This window comes from Tenrec ecaudatus, chromosome 3 (genome assembly GCF_050624435.1).
Source record: "Tenrec ecaudatus isolate mTenEca1 chromosome 3, mTenEca1.hap1, whole genome shotgun sequence".
NCBI lineage: Eukaryota > Metazoa > Chordata > Mammalia > Afrosoricida > Tenrecidae > Tenrec > Tenrec ecaudatus.
The window spans coordinates 203,381,029-203,404,492 of NC_134532.1; the positions used below are offsets into that span (position 1 = coordinate 203,381,029).

Consider the following 23,464-nt stretch of genomic DNA (forward strand, 5'->3'; position numbering starts at 1 on the left):
CAACAACGGGCTCAAGCCTGGGAAGAACTGTGAAGAGGGTGCAGCCCCTGGCAGTGGGTCATTCCGCTGTGCGTGTCATCATAGGTTGGAATAGACTGGGTGGCACTTAACTCACAAAGGACTCCTGTCGGCCGACAGGACAGGTCCGTGCACAGGTCTGGGCCTTTCTTGAGCTCTGCTAGACCTTCTCTTGCTGTCTGTATGACAAATCTCTCAAGCTCGGTCCTGGCCCCGCCCTGGCTGCACTTTCTTCCCACTGGACATGGAAAATGAGTGTCCTGGAGGTGACTGCCAAGAGACTCAGGAATTTTATTGATCATTCCAGGAAATCAAAAGCTTATGAAAAAGGTGTGACTAACACAGATAGAGGTTCTGTGATGTCTGTCCATGATGTGACCTCCCAGTAAAAGAAAGAATCCTTACCTTCTACAAGGCGCCTCCATTCAGTGGGCCGTCAGTGGCCCTCTCCCTTTCTGATGTTTTGCCTGTTCACAATCTGTATATATTATGAACTACCCACTTATGCCTCTCACTTCCCCTCCTGTCTCTATCTGAGAAAATATGAACACTAAAGGAAACCAGGAACGAAAATGTATAAGAGACTCTCTTCTGTATGAGCTCATTCGATACACTGGGGAATTCGAGGGTCTGTTAGATTTTTCCAGAATATCTTCCTTTTTGGGTGGGGCTGCCTCACTCACTCTACAATCACACTGTAAATGCTTTAAAACCTGGCCTTGGATTTAAGATCATAGGATTCCACAGCTGAGATGCAAATACACAGTGCAGAGTAGCCTTTCCACTGTGACTGTCCGTAGAAAACAATGCACACGGTCTTCTCTCCTTAATTTGCACCAGGCATTTCTAAGAGCCAGGTGCTTATTTTCCGACTATAAGGGATGCCATGTTGGAATGTTATTGAACACCATGCTGAGCATGGAACACCGATTCTTGACTCCCTGGATCCAGAAGGACTGGAAACAGGGTGTTTGGGGAGCACAGGAGCCTTCCAGAATGACTGGAAACCCTGGATTCCATCCCTAACCCTTTCTCCCAAACTCATTCCATCCCTTTCACCCTTCACTATCCATCCCTTCGGACTCGAGCTGTCTCACACTCACGCTACAGTTCAAAGTAAAAGGGCTAGTCCAAATTGGTGGGTTTCCATATCTCCAGGGGGAGAAATCATAGCTCCAGAGACAAAAAGAGAAGAAACCCAGCTCATGGGTAGCTGAGCCCTGTCGTCTCAGACAAGGGATCCCCCTGCAACTCCTTGCCTCTAGAGAGAGCCTTCTTAAGTGGGCAAACCACTGGGAAAACTCCCCTCTGACAACTGTCTAGGAGGAAGGGTCAAATGAATTAACCCGAAGTGAAGGAGGCTGAGGCCCTTTAAGCAGGCAGGCAGCTGTTCTGCAGGGAGGGGCCAGCAGCTGGTTTCCACCTCGGCTGGAGAAAGAGCAGGCGGGCTCTCCTAGGGTAGGACAGATGATTTTTGCTCAAAGATGAAGTCTGACATTCCTTGGGCATTTTCTCTGGAGCAGGTCTTTGAAGACTCTTGTCTCACTTAGCCCACTGGACCACCTTCGGGGACTCTTGTGGAGACCAAGGTTGGAAAGTCATTTAATTTCATCTGAGCTCGCAAAAGGAATACGGCAGAAGGCATGCTTTAAGCTCATTCTGTTGAACTGCAGTCATTTCTCCTTTTAGCAGGGATGCTTAGGTTTTATGAGAGCAAAGGGAATGTTGAACACTTGGAAACACATAGAAAATCCGCAGACCTTATCCTGGAAAAACACACAAGCACGCCCACCCAATCGTGCCCAGAATTTTAGCTGATGCATGAAGCTCTGAACCCTAATAGATTTCTGGGCTAAAGTGCACCAGGCTAAAAAGAGTCACAGAGGAATCTGAGCCCCATTACTGGCTGAAAATCCTGCAATGGCGGCGACAGCTCGAAACATAACAATTGTTGAGAAGGACTCAGGGCCACGCAGTATTTCATTTGGTTGCACATGGAATCCCTACGAATCGGCATGGACTCCACACTACCCTATGACAACAACAGCAACAATCAAGGGCAAGGGCGCCTAAACAATGTGTCTTCTGAGTCTTTGTAAACTCCTTTTGAAAGTGTTCCATAGTAAGCAGGAGGAAGCCTGTTGAGGTACAGGGTTATGTGATAGGTATTGGGGTGTGAATCACAAGGTCAGCGGTTTGAAGCCACTAGCTGCTCCAGGAGAGACAGATGAGGCTTTCTACTGCCTTAAAGAGTTACAGTCTCAGGAACCCACAGGGGCCATTCGACTGGGTCCAATCCCATCCCACTGCTATGAGTTGGAATTGACTTGATGGCCCTGAGTTTTTTTTGAATTTATAATATGCCATAGTGGCACAGTAGGTTATACATTGATCTGCTCACCACGGAGTTAGCAGTTGAAACACTACAGCCGTTACTTGGGAGAAAAATGAGTCTGTCTACTCCTGCAAACATTTCATCTCAGAAACCCACAGGGACAGCTCTACTTTGTCTGATAGGGTTGCTGCGAATTTTTGACGTAATAAGCCTAAGCAACCCCTGATGGCACAGTGGTTCAAGAGTCTGCTAACAGAAAGGGTAGCTATTTCAGCCCATCAATGGCTAGCCAGGAAAAAGATGTAGCCACCTGGCTCCACACTGATTTCCATCCTCAGAAATCTTACGGAGCCAGCTACCTTGCTCCGAAGGGCCAGTGTGAGTTGGCATTGCCTTATCGACACTGGGTTTGGCTTGGTTATGATTTTATTTATGGAAAAGACATTTAATCATAAAACATGCTTTTAAGGTATCTGAAAGGGGCCTGAATGAATAATAAAAAGAAATAGGAAATCCTTTAAAAATGTAGTGAGCAGTTAAGAAATATCACCTTTTAAGATGGCACAGTAATACACAACCCAGATTCAGGAAACAGCAGCCTTCAAGCACAGTGAACTGCGGATGCAGAAACCAATTTATCATTTTAATAGCAGATCATTTAATACCAGGATGGGTACAGAGAGCCCTGCATGAATGACCAGGTGTGGGAGGGGGTGGTGAGAGAGACAGAGAGTTGGTAGCTGGCCAGAACTGGCCAGTGTTCACCAGAGTCCTTTTCAAGCAGCCTCACTGCCTCTAGGCTGGATGCAATAGGCACCTGTTGTTTTGTTTTTGCTTTATATTTATATATATATTAAACATTTTATTAGGGGCTCATACAACTCTTATCACAATCCATACATATATGTACATCAATTGTATAAAGCACATCCGTACATTCTTTGCCCTAATCATTTTCAAAGCATTTGCTCTCCACTTAAGCCCTTTGCATCAGGTCCTCTTTTTTTTCCCCCCTCTCTCCCCGCTCCCCCCTCCCTCATGAGCCCTTGATAATTTATAGATTGTTATTTTGTCATATCTTGCCCTATCCGGAGTCTCCCTCCCCCACCTTCTCTGCTGTCCCTCTCCCAGGGAGGAGGTCACATGTGCATCCTTGTAATCAGTTCCCCCTTTCCAACCCACTCACCCTCCACTCTGCGAGCATCGCCCCTCACACCACTGGTCCTGAAGGTATCATCCACCATGGATTCCCTGTGCCTCCAGCTCCCATATGCACCAGTGTACAACCTCTGCCCTATCCAGTCCTGCAAGGTAGAATTCGGATCATGGTAGTTGGGGGGAAGAACCATCCAGGATCTGGGGGAAAGCTGTGTTCTTCATCGGTACTACATCGCACCCTGACTGACCCATCTCCTCTCCTAAACCCTTCTATGAGGGGATCTCCAGTGGCCGACACTTGGGCCTTGGGTCTCCACTCTGCACTTCCCCCTTCATTCACTATGGTATATATATATATTCTTTTTTTTTTTTTTTTGCATGATGCCTTATACCTGGTCCTTTTGGCACCTCGTGATTGCACCGGCTGGTGTGTGCTTCTTCCATGTGGGCTTTATTGCTTCTGAGCTACATGGCCGCTTGTTCACCTTCAAGCCTTTAAGACCCCAGTCACTATCTCTTTCGATAGCCGGGCACCATCAGCTTTCTTCGCCACATTTGCTTATGCACCCGTTTGTCTTTGGTGATTGTATCATGGAGGTGTGCAGCCAATGATATGATTTTTTGTTCTTTGATGCCTGATAACTGATCCCTTCGGGACCTCGCGATCACACAGGCTGGTGTGTTCTTCCCTGTGGGCTTTGTTGCTTCTGAGCTAGATGGCTGCTTGTTTTGCACTTGTTGTTATTGTTGTTGTTGTTCCATGCGATCGAAGGAGCTCCAACTCGCAGCAATCCCAAGAACAACAAAAGAGAACAAGGTCCTGTCCTGTGCCATGACCCAAATCCTTGCTCTTTTTGAGCCCATTGTTGCAGCCACTGTGTCAATCCATCTCATTGAGGGCCTTCCTCTTTTTATTTATTTTTTTTTACTGACTCTACCATGCATGATGGTCTTCTCCAGGGGCAGGTCCAAAATACGGGAGCTGAGGTGTCGCCATCCTTGCTTCTAAGGAGCATTCGAGAGGTGCCGCCGTGGGAGCTGCGTGTATTCTTCTTGTCGTCCCTGGTATCTGAAAATGCAGCCATTCTTTGGTTTTACCTACATCACCACCAGCTTTTACCTGGGAGTGGAGTGACTGAAAAGACCCTGGCTTAGCCCTCAAAGTGACGTCCCTGCTTTCTACCATTTGCAAAAGGCCTCTGGGGCAGATCTGCCTGGGGCAGTGGTCCCTTGTCTGCCGAGGGAGGTGGGTGGTGGTGGTGTTTAGGGACATGAAGATGCCTGGATGATGGATCTGAGCAAAGGAACTCCCTGACGACTTTCCGATGTTCTCCTTTTACTCTAGGGTTACCAGTTGGAGCAACTGTGAGGATATGCTTCCTCTTCTTTCTGTTGAGGTGGAATTCATACTGAAGACATTTAAAAGTCACTTATTTTGAGTCTAAATAATGAGGCAAATCTACTGTGAAGCCAAAGAACGTACATGCAGGACAGCTACGCTGTCAACTCAGATTCAAGGTAATAGCTCATGTGTCAGAGAGGGATGGTGCGCAGACTTGGGACAGTCTAACTTTCAGTTAGCAGCCAGGCATGTTAATGATCTGCACCTGAGACTTCTAGAACACCTATTCAGGGTTCAAGTCCGCTTCTAAGATTGCCACAGAGACATTGTGCTTGAGAGAGGCAAAGCATAGATCAGTGGCCATGCAGTATTTAAGGAAAGCTTCATGGAGGAGGTGGCCCTGGCAATTCAACAGTGCTTGGATGTGGCAGAGACCGAGGTATAGAATTGAGAGACTGGGAGACTGAGAGACTTCAGAAGATGAAGCTCTCAAAATGACTATCACACATCTAGGACTATGTTCTTAAAAGACCATTATAAAAATGAGAAAAACATTCACAAATATTTATTGTATCCATATAGTACCGAGTTATTTACTATTCAATTATGCTCATGAAAAAAAAAAAGAAATACTGTGGAAGTGGTCACAATTCTCTATTTTGCAGCCGATCAGCTCTCCCTCGTCACAGACTTGGTGGCATATAGTGGGTCATGTGTTGGGGTGCTACTGTGAGATTAGCGGTTCCAAACCACCAGCCGGAGTTATCTGCTCCCTTCAAGAGTCACTGTCTCATAACCACCCCCCTGGAACAGTTCCACCCTGTCCTATCGGGTTGCTGTGAGTCAGAATTGACTAGATGGCAGTGAGTCTGTTTGAGTCGCAGGTCACACCAGGCTTCTAGCACAGTTGTGCCTGCCTCCAAAGCACGGGTCAAAGGAAGTCCACCTACTAGCACCCCGAACAAGGGACCTGCTGGCCAAATGACTTAGGCACGGAAAAGCTCAAACCCACCAGCCTAGATTCAGGGGAAAGATGGGGCTTTCTGCTCCCATGAAGATTCGTAATCTCAGGGACCAAACGCCCAAAGGGGCAGTCCTATTTTCCCTAGGAGTTGGAGTCGACTCGGTGATAGTCGGTTTGGTTTGATGCTCTAACGAAACATACAAGGGTGTTGCCTTTTCTTTTTTTCCCTGTTTTTGGTCAAAGGCAAAATTTAGGTAAAACAGGAGCATAAAAAGCAAGTACCATCACAGTACATTTATGTTTTACCTTCAGCTGGGTCTCTACGCCTCCCACTTACTTGCGCCCTTTTTTTGGTTTACTGGTGCAATTGCTGTGACCCGCCACCGAGGAAATGCCGGCAGAGAGAGACAGAGATCATCCAGAGGGTTTTCGGGCCGGGCAGCTTTAGGGGAGCAGATGTCCAGAATGTTCCTTTGTGGAGTTGCGGGTGAGCCTGAACTGCCCACTTTCAGGATGACCGTGCAGCATGCACCATGTCACCACCAAGCCTTGCCTCCATGCTTAGCCTTTCTAATTTAGGAAAATCAGTCTATCTACTAATTCACGGAGAAGACAGTCTCTCGGAAAAACTTCCATTTCACATTTGCAAATGGATCAACCTGCACAGCAACCCTTGCTTGACCACTGCTCCTCGTCTCCAGGACGCCATCCCAACACCACAGATTCCGTCTAGTAGAGGCTGCCTCATCGCATGGTGTCAGGGCGGCTTTATGGAACAGAGTGGCAAGGTCTTGTAAGGTTTTCAAGGCTCTAATCTTTATGGAAGCAGATCACCACATCAGTGGTTTGGGGGTCGAATGACCCTTTTACAGGGGTCGCCTGAGACCATCGGAAAACACATCTTTCCGATGGTCTTAGGAAAACACATCTTTTCGATGGTCTTAGGAACCAAGACATGGCTCCTCTATCCATCTCCAGACGGGTCCGCCCACATGCAGATATGCCCACATACAAGTACCTGGCATGAAGACTGTTACCCATGCTACAACATGCTTCAAGACAAAACTTCATTTATTAGTCATTGGAAATAAAAATTCCGCAATCTATAATAACATATTGTTTTTGTGATTCATCACTATGCTTTAATTATGTTCAATCTGTAACAATGAAAATACATCCTGCTTATCAGATATTTACATGACAATCCATAACAGTAGCAAAATTACAGTTATGAAGTAGCAACGACAATAGTGTTATGGTTGGGGGGGGGGTCACCACAACAAGAGGAATTATATGAAAGGGTCGGGCATTAGGAAGGTTGCGAACCATTGTCCTAGGGCGTGACTTCTAGTTAATAGCAGGGAATTCATCCATTGTGTCTCCACAGCTCTTAACTCAACTGCCACAGAGTTGATCCTGACTCACAGCCACCCTGCAGGGCAGCGTAGAACTGCCCCTGTGAGTCTGTGGGACTGTAAGTCTTGATGGCAATAGATAACCCCATCTTTCTTACAAGAAGCAGCTAGTGGTTTTAAACTGCCAAAACCTCACAGTAAGCAGCCCAACAAGTACCCACTACACGACCACAGCTCCTCTACCCAAAGTGCTTAGATGTGCTCCATTCGCTTTCCATTTTCCTTCTTGGTCCAATGGCGCTTTCCCCAGACACCAATGGATCCTTGAGTTCAGCATCTGGTACTTTTCACCTTGAATCTGGCTCTGCCTCCTGTCAAGTTGAGTGCAGCAGCTCCATCTCACAGCTTGTTCCTCTTCTCCAAGGAAGCCATTAGGTAAGGACCCTCTAAACACTATTAAGGAACCCTGGTCGTATAGTGGTTACACGTGTTGGACTGTTATCCTCATGTTAGGTAGTTCAAAACCACCAGCAGCTCCTTGTTCGTAAACAGCCTAGGAAACTCCCAGGCTGGGGTGTCGTTATGAGTCAGCATCAACTCAGTGTTTGTGAGTAGAGGCACGCTAAATTATCTCGTCTGCTTGGAAGTTTCAATTATTTCCCAATATTCCTGGTCACTCCAAGACTATACATTGACAGTATTGCATATTGCCGGAGGACACCGAGTAAATGCTGAAGAACTACATGTTAATCATATTACAAAGTCCAAATTAGTTCCAAATTACATCTTTTGTCCACTTTCAACTTTCTGCCTATTCTCTCTGAATGGCAGAAGGTTTGATATTTCAATCTTGGGTCCATAAATGGGCAGTGAATGAATGAACACTACAGAAACATCCCTTGAACTATACATTTTCTGCTTGGACCCAAACGCATTTAAACCTTATGAGAAAATGTCTCATCCCCTTGTCTTGTCCCTGAAAGCATTCATCCCGAGTACCTCTAGCAGCAGGTTCTGTCCTCAACATGGGGGAAATAACAATAATAATAATAATAAGCCAGTTTGAAAAAGGTAGTTCTCTCTCATATGGACAGAAATCAAATCCACCTTGTTTGTGTCTGCAGGCAGGAAACGCTGGTCGGTATTTCTGTAGCCCTTTTAGAAAAGCTCAAAGTGAATGCAGCGCATCCTACCCAACACCTCAGCTCTTAAAGCGGGGTGTGTGCATGCCCAAATAATGCGAGCAGGGGATGCTGAAAATGTCACTGCATCTCCTGATATATTGCTCTAAAGAACGCAGAGGCTTCTCAGGCATGATGTGACCTATGAAAAACAAAAATTCTATTCCATTCTATGATCCATTTTCGTACGACTCTTTCTCGTCCCTTCTAAGCTACTGGAGCAAAGACAAGTAGCCCTTTTCAATTTGACTGTGCTATTAGCAACACTGTCCTGGCCTTTCTTTCCCTTCCTGCATCTCTCATCTGAAGCACGGCCTCAATCCATCACTATCTAAGCACTCCCTCCCTGAAAAGACATTACGAGGAGAGAAAATTTTGGCTATTATTTCAATTGAAGGGGCTGATCTAGAGAGGGAGTTAGCTGACCAATCTGCAAGGCCTCCTCAGCTTTGCTTTTTGATCTCAAATTAGATCACACAGAAAACACAGACTCGGCTGCCAGTCCATGCCCTCTCCACGTCACCCTCTGTAGTACTAGCCAAGTAATGTCCTAAAACACAGATGTGGCCACCTCACTCAGAGATTGCCAGACTGTCGAAGTCCACAAAGTGTGGCAAGAGTTCTGTCTTTCAATTGCATACCACACCCTCGTCCATGCACCAGGTCCTAGGAAATGAGTCGTCCTCCCCTTTCTAAACACACTCCACCTTCTTCCATTTGGTTTGTTTTCTTGGGACATACTACCCCGTGTGTTTGCTCTACTTCACACCCACTTCATTTTCCACTAATGAGACATCAGGCTAGTGGCCTCGAGGTTGGCGGTTCAAACCTACCAGCAGCGCTTTGGAAGAAAGATGAGTTTAGATTTCTAGTTTCAACAACCCTAAGGTGCAGATCTATACTGTCATTTAGGGTCACTATAAGATGGAACCAACTCAACAGGGGTAGGTTTTAAGATCTATTAATACAGTAAGTCTCTACTCGAACCAGATATACGTCTCATGTTTTTCTCCTCCACCTCTGATTAAAACATTTGTAATTTGTTTTTCCTATTCTCAGATGGAAGTGCATTCGCTCCTTGATTAGACCATTTGCTTTCTTGTCATAATATTATATTAAAATGTTTTTCCTAAATAAATAAATGTGTGTGCTAGTTTATTTTTTAGCTTCAGCATTAAGCCTAAGATATAGTAATTACTCAGATAATGTTTTTCCTCAGTAATTTATTTACTGGTATTTATAGCATGGGAATTAAATGGTTAAAGACAACAGCAATGGGTTATTATTTAATAAAGAGGATGTTTGATGGTCTCTGAGTACGCTTAGCGAAGTTAGGGTAGACTTTTAAAACATATTTCTGTATGTCGGATGGGATTCTCTTCCAAGAATATCCCAAGGGTTCTAACATCCTTGAATTGAAAAGGAAGAAACCTGAGGGAGAGAAAGGGTGCCAAGAGCATGTAGGAGAGAGAGGTAGAAGAAAGGGGTGGGAGGAATGATGCAGGCAGAGAGGCAGACAAAGTGAAGGAGGAAGAAAAGCGAGACGGAACAGAGAGAAAGGTTTGGAGGCAGGAAGAAAGAGCAGGGTAGCTGGAAGGGAGAAGGAGTAAGGATGTGAGAGTTTACAGGACCGTGATCCCCAGCTACCCTCATACCTCTGGTTTTGTAGCCAACATGTATTGAAAGACAGCAAGCTGGCCTGAGCACTTTATTGGCTGTATTAAAAGTGTGTGCACAGAGCCTATTAAGAGAAGAGATGGAGCATTCTTTGAAAATGGTACAAGAAACAGAGGATGCAGGGAAATGGGCACTTTTTAATGGGCACCAAGGACACGAGGAAAAATACATCAATAAAGGCATCCATAACAACGATGCAACATCTGGAAAAATGAAAGGGGATCTAAGCTAGACCACGACACAGCCCAAACACATACTGTGTACTGGTCAGCCAATGACCACTAGTGGAAAAGATGAGTGGGTTGAGCTGTTAACTGAACCATCAGTGGTTCAAATCCACCGGCAGCTTTATAGAAGCTCTGGTTGTTTTGCTCCTACAAATATGACAGGCAGCCAAGGAAACATGGTGGGTTCATTCTACTCTGTCATGAGGATCGTGCTGAGTGGGCATTGCCTGAATGATATACCACCACCACCACTAGTTAGCAGTTGGCTGCTTATGAAGGTCATTCTTTTCTTATGCTAGCTTTGAGTACATTCATTTGTTATGGTCTTGATCAAAATGATTCCATTACTTCCATGTCTGGTGGTTGGTTGGGGGTGGTTACACGTTGGGCTGCTAACTGCAGGGTCATCAGTTCAAAACCCCCATTGACTCCAATGGAGTAAGACAGGGCTTTCTACTCCAGCATAGTCTCGGAAACTCACAGGGAGCATTCTGCCCTGTACGACACGGTGGCTGTGAGTTAGCATAGAGCAGTGAGTTGGAAAATGAAATCAGAAAGGCAGCGCCACTCAAGAGTTGGAGGGCAAAGGTGCAGGGAAGCCACAGTATTTTAGAAAAGCCCGTTTCTGTCTGTGTCTGTGCATGTCTTTCACTGCAGCTGTTCCACGATCATTAAATATTTATTGGTTGAAAATGGATAAGAAAGCTTCCTTGCTATTGACACGCCTCACACTTCACATATGAAACCAATCCACACTCCACCGGGCCACAAAAGGGACACACAGAAATAAAAAAAATCCACAAATGACTGCACTGACCCATTTCAAACGCAGGCAGGATTTCATTGAAAGGACACTTATTAAGCAAATGAGACCACTACAGCAGCGTCCATGGCCCTGGCCCCGTCTTACTCTCTGTGACGGCTTTTCGACAGCCCTGATTTCAGCATCTCCGTCGGACGGCCCGCCTCCCCTGAAGTTCACCGTCTACTCTGTTATTTACAGACCTGGAGCAGGCAACATCTGTAGAGAGGCTCCTGGAGTTGATTTAAAGTCTGCAACGTAAGCATGTCTAATCCTAATGGCTCACATGATGATACATCTTCCTTGGGAGACTGATGCAAGGTTCCCCGTGTGACTGGTGATAATGCACGGTTGCCAGGCCCAGATGCAGTCTCAGTTCCAGGGAGATCAACCTCATGATGGATTGGTATACGCCAATCAGACTAACATTTGTATCTGGAAACTCGGCAGTGGAGTTCACACAGTATTTTCCTATTTTCTTTAAAAAATTTTTTTTATTTCCCCCACTACATTTCCTGAAGTATATCAAGATGTTCTGCCAGAATGACAAACACGTGATCCGAGTTATTGGTATAGAAAGATACGGCAGACTGCTTCCCCAAGCAAAATTTTATATTGGGGACTTTTAACAATTAATTGCACTTCTGGCAAACCCACTGAAATTAAATTAACTGGTGGAACGATTTCATTAGAAGGCCTTGGCAAAATCAACTATGTAGATGGAAAGCTTGATATAATTAAAAATGGCAGGTGAGCTGCTTTCTGGATAATTTTCAGTGATAAGCATTTGCTTTAAGATGCCTTTATCTCCTGCTCTGTAGCAATTCTCAAGGCCAGAAGCCAAACCCAGCCCATCTACTGTTCCTGAAACAAGGAGTAGGACGCAGCGCTCTTCCCTCACATCCATGCTGACACATAGCGACCCAATAAGGCAAGGTAAACCTGCCCATGTGGGTGTGCGAGACTGTACCTCTTTAGGGGAGTAGAAAGCTCCAGCTTTCTCACACAACAGAGAAGGTAGTCAATGAGTATCATGATCTCGTGTGGGACGGATTACACACTGGGCTGCTAACAGTGAGGTCAGCAGTTGGATCCCCAGCTGCTCTGTGGGAAATAGAGACCTCCATACCGCCATCAAGACTGCCAGCCTGGGAACCCACAGGGGCAGTTCTACCCAGTACTTTAGGGTTGCCAGGAGTCAGAATCCACTTGGTGGCAGTGAACTTGTGGATCCAATGTTCGTATACTGTGAAATCTGGAACCCAAATTTGCTTAGTGACCCCACTGCTAATGACTGGTTTAGAGCAAGTCATTTAATCTCCATGGAAACCATACTGTTGTATGCATGGTGCCTGAAACTTGATCCCCAAACCCCATCAAGCCCACTCACAAAGACAGTCGCAATGAGCCAGTACTGCGGAGAACAGCTGCGGACAATTTCCAAGGCTGGCAATCTTCACTGAAGCCAGCTGCCTCATCTATCACCCACAGAGCAGCTGATGGGTCTGAACTCCACTCCGCCCTACGCTGACCCCACTGCTCCCCGAGAACTCCTGGAAACACGATGAGCACTCAATCAACGTAAGGCTCGAGAATAACAGAGACAACAATAATTCACTTTTCCCCTTTAAAAGCATTTGGTGGGCCTTTTTCCAGTGACCCACTGAGCCGTCAAAAAGGGCAGATTAAAAAACACCACTTTTGGTTGAAGCAGCAAGGTCTCCTGTTGTCCGCTTCAATCAGTGATGTGACAGAAGTACCCACTTCGGGGCCTAAAACCAGAGTGGGATCCCGGTGGAGAGGTTTTCAGCTGAGTGTGGAGAAAAATATCAACGGGGGAAACGTCCTGGTTACAAGTGGCCTATACGTGATTACACAACTTAAAAGTGCAATAAATGATCAATCTGACTGACACGTCAAAAAAAAAAAAAAAAGAACTCACTCATCATATATTTACTAAGCACTTTCCCCCCACTTTCTATTTCTTTGTTGAGGACTGAGTGCAGTAGGAGTCAGGATCGACTGGGGGCAGGGAGGGTTTTTGATCTAAGTGTTTCTCCAGGTGTTAGCAAGACCTGCCTTCAGAGCTCTTCCATTCAAGTGAGACTAGACAGATGTCAGCAAATAAGCCAAAGCATAAAGTCAGGAAGAGGAGAAAGAAGGATGGGGCTGAGTGACTACATGTTTTGATAGGGTGACACCATTGAAATGATCTTGGGGGGAGAAAGACAGACAAAGCAGGAAGGTGGCAGCATGCACATGCTAATTATGAAAAGAAGATGCTGGACAGAGGAAAAAGAAGGGCAGAGGCCCCGAGGTAAGAGTTGCTGAGCAGAACAAGCATTATGGGCTAGAGAAATTGTAGCTAACTCCTATTCTTTGATTTAAGCAAAGAAAAGGACAAGATGGCGATAAGGAGTAGAGAAAGTATTCAGGAGAAACCTGTTTTGGAGGCAAGACCAGACACGTGTGGTGTTTTGGACATATTACATGTAGACACTCAAGATCACCCTTAAATAGGAAGGGAGGATAGGTAAGTGGGGAGGAGTCTGGGTTATGTAGATGAGGACCCAGTTGGAAATAGTTAAAGCCCAAACCGCATGGGTTCCCCAAGTCCATTAGAGAAACATGCTCGCACATATGAAGCAGCTATCCCATCCCAAAGAGCCTTGGTGACCACCTGGCTTATGAGTTGGGCTACTAAGGGCGAGACTAAAAACCCACCAGCCGATCCACTGGGGAAAAGATGAGGCTGTCTGCTCCTGTAATGATTTCCAGTCTAGGAAACCCCAAATGGGGTAGTACCGCTGGAGCCTTTAAGATCCTTAAGAATGGGCTTCCTGGCAGCTTTATACTGCATCCCCGGTAGTTTCTCCTGTTTTGGCCAATTAATCATTTTAACGAATCTATTTTCCATTCCTCCGTATTTCAGAAATGTGGATTTTTTTTTTTGTAAATCCCCATCAATTAAAGCACTGCTCATCAGACCCAAAAAAGTTGAACAAGATTAGGTCACGCAGAAGACCCTCAATGAGGTGGATTAATATAGTGGCTCCAGCAACAGGCCCCAACATAGGAACAACTGTGAAGACAGCACCAGCCTGGGTATTGCTCCATTGTGCTGTCTTTGACTCCCATCAGAGTTGGAACTTCCTGGGAGCCACCAAACATCAACAACAATGAAGGAGAAGCCAGAACGAACACAGCCTGCAGACCAGACCTCTAGTACCTGCTGCCAACTCCCCCTTGGTATCATCTTTTTCTTCCTGCTTGGCTCCTAGTCAAAGCAGTCAGCGGCGACCAGCTGTTTTCCTGGCAATAGAAGTGCCAGTCTGTTTCTGTAATGATTCAAATACACCCACTGCCCTACTCTAGGTGATTCTGACTCATAGCATCCCTAGTGTAGGGTCAAGGCTATAAAACTGTAGGAGGGCCTGTAGCCTCATCTTTCTCCTCTAGAACAGCTGGTGAGTGTGAACAACTGATCTTGAGGTTAGCAGTCCAATGTTGACCAAGAACACTCCCGGGGCTGCACCTTGGAAACCATACTGGGCAGTTCTACTCTGCCCAATAGGGTCACTCTGAGTCAGCAATGGACTTGAACAGCATGGGTCTTGTTTTCTCCACTAGATCTGTAATGGAAAAAATACTTTTCCAGAGTTCTTGGACAGTTGATGATGCTGAGATGTCACGCTGCTTCTTCAATCAAACGCAATATAGCCCATGGTCAAAAGCAGGCCCCAAACTTGATAACAACTGCTGGAGGGTCTGATCATGCTGATGGATCCAGTGAGGTTCACAAAGTTAACATACAGGTGCACATGCACACCCGGAGAAGGGCACCAGGTTTAGTAAAGTGGAGGGGCAGTGACAAAGAGAAAGGTCCTCCACGAGATGGACCAACCCAGTGGCTGCCTCAATGCTTAAGCATAAGACCAATTGTGAGGATGGTGCAGGGCGGGGCGTTGTTCCCTTCTGCTGTGCACAGGATCGCGATGGGTCAGAACACAGAGGTGGTCCCTAACAATGCCCGCTGTATAAAGTGGGAAGAGCTCTCAGGTTTTCAGACTTTGAAGGCAACTGTTAAGACACTGAGCTCAGAATAATGGGGATCCAGGAATGACACCCATTCGTTCTACAATTAGCCAAGTCACTTTTCCTCACCCCTCTGGTGGCCATGCTGAAAGCAAAAGAAGCAAACCTTCTGCAGGGATGAATGAAGGCCCCAGAGTCCTTTCCTAACGCTCCCATGGACAGGGCCCGCCTTGAGAGGGGTTACCTCATTTCCCACACATTTTCTGACCTATTTTTGTCTCTCTTTTCTCAGAAGGATTTTGCGTGCTCTACTGTGGTATAAGCAGTAAACTAATTATCTTGTTCAAATCCCTTTGTAACGCCCCTAATCCTATTAGTTATAAGAATGTCTGAATACTGATTGCAAACTCCCCCTTGCCCTCCCCTTTCTTTCTCTCTTTTTAAAGAAAGAGAGAGAAAGGGCCAGTCGTTTGTGCTGGAGGGGGGACCCGTCAGGAGACCACTGGGCCACTGCAAAGGCAAAGCCATCTGAAAATGCAAACCCCAAAGCCACTTAGCGTGTAGTAAAAATTGTTCCCCCTTGCATCCAACTTGGCATTCTCTTTTTCTGCCTTTGTCCTCTATATCCCGCCCCCACCCCCGCCCCAACACACACACACACACACACACACACCAATATATATTGGATTTGGTCACGCTCAGTATCTATCGGAATGGATGAGACGATTCAAACTCTGAGCACACTACTCACAATCCAAGGAGCCGAAAACTTGCCCCAGCTCTGAGCTCAACTTCTCCTTAGGCCTTTTATCAGGAACGCGTTAATGAAGAGGATGACCATATTCCAAGAAGTCAAAGAAGCCATTTAAAGGGAAGGAAATGAACAAACATTACAACAGACCTCAGCCAGCCCTGTGAGTCTTAACTTCTTTGCTTCAAAGAACTCTCTCAAATCTTGTTAAAGGACTCTCTCTCCCCGCCTCTCTGTAGGAGACTCCAAGGCCATTGCCCCCTGCTGTCTGAGACTGAGAGAACTTTAATCACTTTTCCTTTTTTGTTCCCACTGGGGAAGGAGCCAGACTCTGCTGAAAGGCCTGCAGTCAGAGTGGATGTTAAAGAGCATGAAATTTCTCTGACTTCCAGAAGAGATGTGTGTTCTCGCCCATTCCTGCCTTTGCCTGCTCCGGGGACAGCTACGCAGTCTTAGGGGATTAAAGGGAAAAAACAACAACAGCAAAAAAGGAAAAACCAGAACAAAACAAATATTTGCTTTAAACATAAAGGCACGATGCAACCTCCAAGAATTTGGTCTTCCTACCGACCCCCTTTTTGTCCTCCCACAAAGAAGGCGGCCGGGCATTCTTGGCATATAAGGTTCATTTTTCTGCATGAAAGAAATCATGCCCTCCCCCCCCCGAGATTTAGTTCTGACAGCCCATGAATGTCGTTTTGTAGACATGATCTTTTCGAAAATATATGCTAAGAAAACCCTGTCTTTGATCAGTTTCAAGGACGGCGCCCAGAGGAGTGGACACGGCTTGGCTGAGGATGTAACACCAGCGACATGGCTGCTGTGGTTGCGAGGGTCCATCGAGGCCATGGTTCAGGTTCATAGCTGCCAGATGTACACAGAAGGGAACGCCACCCAGTTCGACACCACCCTCTCAATCATTCCTATCGTGGAGCCCACTGAGAAGCCACTGTGTTCATCTATCCGGTCATGCACGGATTCCTCTTTGTCACCGCCCCTCTACTTGTCCTTCTCCAGCGACCGGTCTCTCCTGGCCTCATGTCCAAAGCAGTCAACTAAAAAAATGGTACTCAGCCGAAACAAACGAAAACACGGCCATCAAGTCCGCTTCACTCCCAGTGACCCTGAAGGTTGAGCAGAACCGGCCCCGTGTGTTTCCGAGGCTGTAACGTTTTATAGAAGCAGGAAACAACATCTCTGTCTCATGGCTTCCTACGGCTGGTCTTGTGCTAAGTGGTCCAACAATGTCCCCGGAGCTCCTGAATTCACTAATTAAGGAAGCTGAGTCCCAGGCCTCTCTATGAGAAACCTCTGAGTGAGTGCACAGGGCCAGCGTGTGGGGGCAGTCGAGCTGCTGAGCCATTTGTACCAGAAGGAGGTTGGGTTTCTTCTGGATAGCCTCCAGCGAAGGAGCACGCATCTGCGGGAGTCAGTGCGTGTGTGTTGATGGTACGTGTGAGACGTGGGGCATGTGCAAAGGAGGTGCTGGCTGCGGGGAAAGGGAGACTTCGCCCCTGCTGCCCAATCCGGTTCTTGCTGTTCGGCGCCATCGAACTGCTTCCAGCTCAAAGCAGCCTGACGTACAACCGCGAGGAGACGACCATCTGGTCCTGCCCCACCCTCACAGCCATTCTGACGTTTACACCCATTGTTGCTCCCACTGGGGCCACCCATCGGGTGGAGTGCCATCGTTCTGTCGCGATGTCCTGCTCCGGTGACTTAATCTCTCCAGACAACATATCCAAAATCAATGAGAGGAAGCCTTACTATCCTTGCCTCTAAGGAGCACTCTGGCTGTCCTTCTTCCAAGACAGAAATGTTGGTTCTTTTGGCAGTCCGTGGGGCTTTCAATAGTCCCTTCCAGCACCATCATTCAATGCACAAGTTCTTTGGTCTTCCTTAGTCCATGTCCAACGTTCATATGCATCGGAGGCCTCTGAAAATAACCTGGCTCGGGCCAGGCGCCCCTGACTCCTCCAAAGAACATCTTTGATCTTCCACTTGAAATGGCCTGCCTAACGCGTGTGCTACCCAAACCCAACAAACCCACTGCCACCAAGCAGATTTGACCCAGAGTGATCCCATATAAGGTCCCCAGAGCTTTGTCCATCTTCATAGGAGCAGACAAGCTCAGCTTTCTCCCACGGAGTGGCTGGTGGGACCCATGTGACCTGGCAATATGGAGGTTGGCCGTCCAGTGCCTACCCAAGCATGCTCTCTGTTCAAAGGAGCAGAGGAAAGCAGAGCCCAGAGCAATTGCCTTTCAGATTCTGACTTCTGGTGACTCCTGTGTCAAAGTTGGTCTTTGTTCCCTAGGGCCCTCAATGGCTGTTCTATCAGAGGTAGACCATGAGAACTTTCTTTGAAAGTCCCCGTGGGTGAACTTGGTCTTCCGACCTTTCAACTAACAGGGAATGACTGCCGCGCAAGAGCTAGACATGGAAGACAGGATGACGGACTGTGGGCAATCTCTGAAGCAGGAGGGCCTCTCAGAACATCCCCCCAAATGTTTCTGTGACTGCTGATAAAATATTTTAATGCCCAGATAAGAATGTGCACAGTGGGTTTAAATGCTTCTTGTTGTTGTTGTGAGCTGTCGAGTAGATTCCCATGCAAAGAACCACATAAGATATGAGAGAACCACTCCAAAGACTCCGCCCGTCTGTAATCTTTAGAGGCATGAGCTCTGGTGGCACAGGGGTTAACAGCACTGGGCCATTAACTGAAAGGTCAGTGGTTTGAATCCTTCAGTCGCTCCTAGAGAGGAAAGACGTGGTGATCTCTTCTCAGAAAAATCACAGCCTAGAAACCCCCCCAGGTTGGGCTTTGAAACGCACCCGCTGCTCCTGCAGAGGGAGACAAGCTTCCTACACCCCTAAAGATGTACAGTCTCGGAAAGTCACAGGGCAGTTCTAGCCTGTCCTACAGGCTTGCTGTGAGTCAGAATGGACTCAGTGGCAGTGAGTGAGTTTTGAGTCCAAGGGAATCCAGAGGTGCAGTTCTGCACTATCGTACAGGCCATGGTGTGTCCGTATCAACTCAATGACACGAGGGGTTTTATGGGGCATTAACGTTTCCAGGAGCAGACACCAGGTCTTGGTGGGTAGCCAAGTGCTCACAAGCAAGGCCTCCAGGTCTCTTAACGCTGTTCACTGACACATATTTTCACCCAAACAAGTTAACTAGGAACAGAGTCCTTGCAGGCTTCTGTAGTTTAGCACTTAACGCTAAGTATTTTAATACATTTACCAATAAAAGAGTAGTCATAAATTTAAATGAGGAAACAGCTGTAAAACATTCCACAGTGTCATTAAGCTCTTTGGCCATTTTACGCATTGGAAGACACAATCTACAGTGTGAGTCTGCATTACAAAGCGCACAGCTCCCCACAGGGAGCAGAGCGTGACACTAGGATTAAAAACTCTCTGTGTACGAAGTGCACAGATGATCAGTAATTGCATTTTTAAGCGCTAAAGGTGAATCAATCACTGCTACTATGACATATGTAAGGAGCTCTGGTGGCATAGTGCTTATCAGTTGGGCTGTGACTCACAAGGTCGGCAGTTTGAAACCATCCGAGAAAGATGAGCATTTCTACATCCGAAAAGAGTTGAAGTCTCAGAAACTCACAGGAACAGTGCTACCCAGTCTTCCAGAGTCATCATGAGTAGGGATACATTTGCTGGCCATGAATTTTTGAGTGAATTTAAGATACCCCATACATGTGACATTTTATTATGCAAGAGACAACATGGCTGGTCTATTTTGAAAGCTAGGCAACATTGTATGTGTTTCAACAATTTTTTGAACACATGACTTGTTTCCTCCAAATAATTTTCAAAATGTATTTCTCTACCATAATTTTAACAAATGTGGAAGATGAACTCTCCAAGAACAGAATTTGGTGATGTCCGGGTGACGATGTTAAGAATGGCGGTTTAGATTGATAAGAATGTCATGCCTGGCTCGTGCTCGCTTGATCCCGCCAACATCCCTGGAAAGTGGCAGTAGCTTATGGAAAAGATGCCAACAAAAACATCAGTGCCACGCATCTTACTTCTGTGCCCACTATGGGCACCCGAACAAGGGACAGATGGCTCTGTCTATACATTTAGCTTCCTGATTCTATGAAGCAATGCACAAACACCACTGCTGCCTGAAAAATAAAATAATTTTAAAAATCACATTCTAAAATGTAGACCAATAAAGAGAAAGAGTTATGTTGCTTAATGAATTCTTAAACTAGACAAGCAGTAGGTCAAGATGACCACAGGGCCCATATATATTTATTTGTGAAAACACATGTGAAGAAATGCTGGACTTAGCTCTCATGTGTTTAAATGAACTCACAAACCTCCTGTGGCAAATGCATAGGAAGCCTCTAGTTTTGTTTAGGAAGGTCATTCAAGTCTAGGTGTGGCCCGACAACAGAGCATTTATTTACATGTGCACTACACTGACAAGAAATATGATTGTTTTTTTTTCATTCATGTGCTCATTAAACAAATAGATACCGTTTGGCCTTTAAATGACAATCAAACACACTATCAAGCGCTTAAGAGAAAGTGAAATGCTCAATAGTGAGACTCAAAAGCTGACTTCTTGGTGCAAGTGAGACTTCGGTCATGTAATTCTGTATCGGGCTTGGGAAGGGATCCTCTTCTACCCTGAAAGAAGAAGGTCATTCTGAAGACTAAAGTGCCCGGGCCCGAGCCATGGCAGTTGTCATTGCCTTACGGGCTTGGGAAAGTGGAACACTGAAAGGGAAGACAGGATTGGAGGCATTGGGAAGGCAGTGTCGGGGAATAGCACCAACAGTACCGTGGACGGCATGGCAAGCGAAGAAATCTGTCTCAGATGAAGTTCAGTGGCTAAGAATGCTCCTGATTAAATAGGATGGTGAGACTTCTTCTCGCGGACTCTGGACAGGTTATTAAGAGAGACTAGTCCCCAGAAAAGGACATCATGCTTGGTGGGCCTAGAGGAGGGGCACCAAGGGGGAGACCGTCAAGCGGCTGCAAGAAGGGGCCCCAACCTAACAATTGTGAGGATGGTGCAGGACAGGGAGTATTTTGTTGTGTTGAACAAAGGGTCACTATGACACAGATTTGACTCCAAGGCACCGAAAAACAAAGAAAAGAAGAAGAAAAACCCTCCTTGCTAGCAGAGCCCTAGAAGGGGGTTCAGCTGACTGCTAACCAAAGAGTTGGTGGTTGAACCCCATTACAAACACCTTTGCAGGAGAAGGGCCCCGCAAGGTACCATAGAGATAATCTGCATACTCACTGCCATCAAGTCAATTCCAACCCATAATGACCGTATCTCCCTGCCATTGAGTCAATACTGATGCCTGGTGACCCCTGTGGCTATCCAAGACTGTAACTGTCCACGGTGATTTTGAACTGCCAGCCATGGAGCTTGAAGCCCAACACATAACCACTACACCACCAGGGCTCCATAAACGGACCTTATAGGACAGGGCAAACGTACCTGTGAGGATTCCCTAAACTGTAAATCTTTCTGAGGGTAGAAAATTTCACCTTGCTGCCGAGGGGCAGCTCGAGGTTTCAAACTGCCAGCTTTGCTTCTTAGAGCGTAGCACGTACCCACTGTGCCCCCAGGGCTCCAGGTACGTGTTCTGTCCCATGGGTAGCTACGAGTCAAATCCACTCTACTGCACCCAACAACACACCACAATCCAGTTGGATTTGGGAGAATTGAACAAAATTGGGATGCACGTTATCTTGGTGTCTTTCTTTATGTCGGCACGTGGATTTGCTTTGGATGCACCCTGTTACATTCATTCTAGTACGTACAAATGTGGAGTCCCTCTAGTTGGGGAACGCTAGGGAGGAGGGTGGGGGCAAACCAGCTATCAGAGCTGTAGCATAGACTTGGGTAATACTGTAGTAGAAAGCATCAGGCAACTTAGGAACAGGAAACAAAGTTCGTAATGCCCCCCTCTCCCCAGGTCCTTAGGCACAGAATGTCTAGAGTTAACAGTTCTGAGTGCAAGGGTGAAAGACTCAGAAAGAGACAGCATTCTGCACACTCACTGCTCCTCGCCCTTCTATTTCCATCCTCTTCTCTCATGGTTCTCTCCCTCCGAGACATTGCACCTATGTCTGAACTTCAACTAGCCCAACTGTTGTCATAGATGCCCTATTGTAAGCGGTCCCATTTCTGGGGCAGGCTGGCTCCATCCCATTCAGGCCCCTGTGTAAAGAAAGATGTCTTCTGTGGGACAGAACCGCATGGATGTCCTTTCCCACCTCTCCCTTGTATTCCACGGAGGTCAGTCGTTTGTCTTCATTCCTTTGCAGGGCTCCTGAGCATACACATGGTCCTCAATGCGGCAGGAATGAAGTCAAAGAAGAACTGATCCGAGGAAACAGGGACCCTTCCTATGCCTATTATTTTATATAAAACAAAATAAACTCATTGGCTTCTTTATTGAGAAAAATGATTAAACCAAGGAACCCGCCCTCCCCAAGGTCTTTTGTAGACAAGGATAACCAGCATAACATCTCATCCTTATTGACCTTGCTGGTGTGTGTAAACAGGGCTTTGGTTAACATTCCCTCCTGCCAAATTTCTTCCATATGGTCTCAGTATCTTCACTTACGAGTTCTCACGTTATTCTGATTTTTAGAAACTGAAATGTTGAAGCTGCAAAAAGAGGCTATACATCAAAATCCAAGCAGCATGCCAAGAGCATTACAGCCAAGTGCCTTTTTTTGAGGTTATGTCATAGTATTAAATCAAACCATTTGGAACTGCCTATTTCCGGTAGGTCAAATAGTCAAATATTGGCAATTTTGATGGTCCACGCTAATAAGTAGGCTCATTTATCACTAAGAAGTTCCCATATTTCTCCAGCAATTCCACTTGAGCCTGTCTGTGTGCATGTCACCAAAACAGGCAGTGGCACATGCAGTTAATCCGACCCTGGGTTAGTTGGTATCTCACCTTGGCCTATCAAGCAAAAGTTAGGTCAGTGAGAACAAACTGGGACTTCCTTTTTTGATTGTTGAATTTAAAGATCAGTTTTATTATTTTTCAGATGTTAATTATCATCACATATTTAAGAAAACAAAAGGTGAGCTGAAAAACGTCCTATTTATTTATTTTCCAAAGGACTTTTCTTTTTTTCCCATATTTTTTATTAGTTTGGGTTTAATACATGTAACATATCATTCCACATTTTAATTATGTCAATATTTTAATAATGCACAATTGCTATCGCACTCAGTTTCCAACCATTCTTTTTCTACATGGACTCCTTACATTGTCTTCCTTTTACCCACTGTATCCCCCCACCCGGACCCCTTATTCTACTTGCTGTCCCCATCGATTCATCATTTCTGGATTTCATATACTGAAACATGGAAAAGCATACAACACATTTCGAGAGGGGGACCTCCATTGACCTCACGCCTCTGAGATACAATCTGAATGAAAAAAAAACCAAACCAAACAATCCAAACCCAAACTACACAACATTTTGGAAACCAGGTCAGGCCCAGCCTACATCATCGGGGGTACCTAGTGAGAACATTTCAACAGTTCAGGTCAGATTTCTGCCTTGGATTGTCTATAAAAAGTGATCATTTATAATC

At 46.1% G+C, this 23,464-nt stretch overlaps 1 protein-coding gene and 1 non-coding gene across 2 annotated transcripts in view; one reads left to right on the forward strand and one right to left on the reverse strand.

Moving 5' to 3' along the window:
• SLIT2 (slit guidance ligand 2) overlaps positions 1-23,464 on the reverse strand; it is a 404,634-nt gene that overhangs the window by 186,861 nt on the left and 194,309 nt on the right. The window lies entirely within an intron of this gene.
• Positions 12,681-12,815, forward strand: LOC142444170 (small nucleolar RNA SNORA21). The gene has a single exon (XR_012783827.1). It is a non-coding gene; the product is annotated as a small nucleolar RNA SNORA21 (small nucleolar RNA).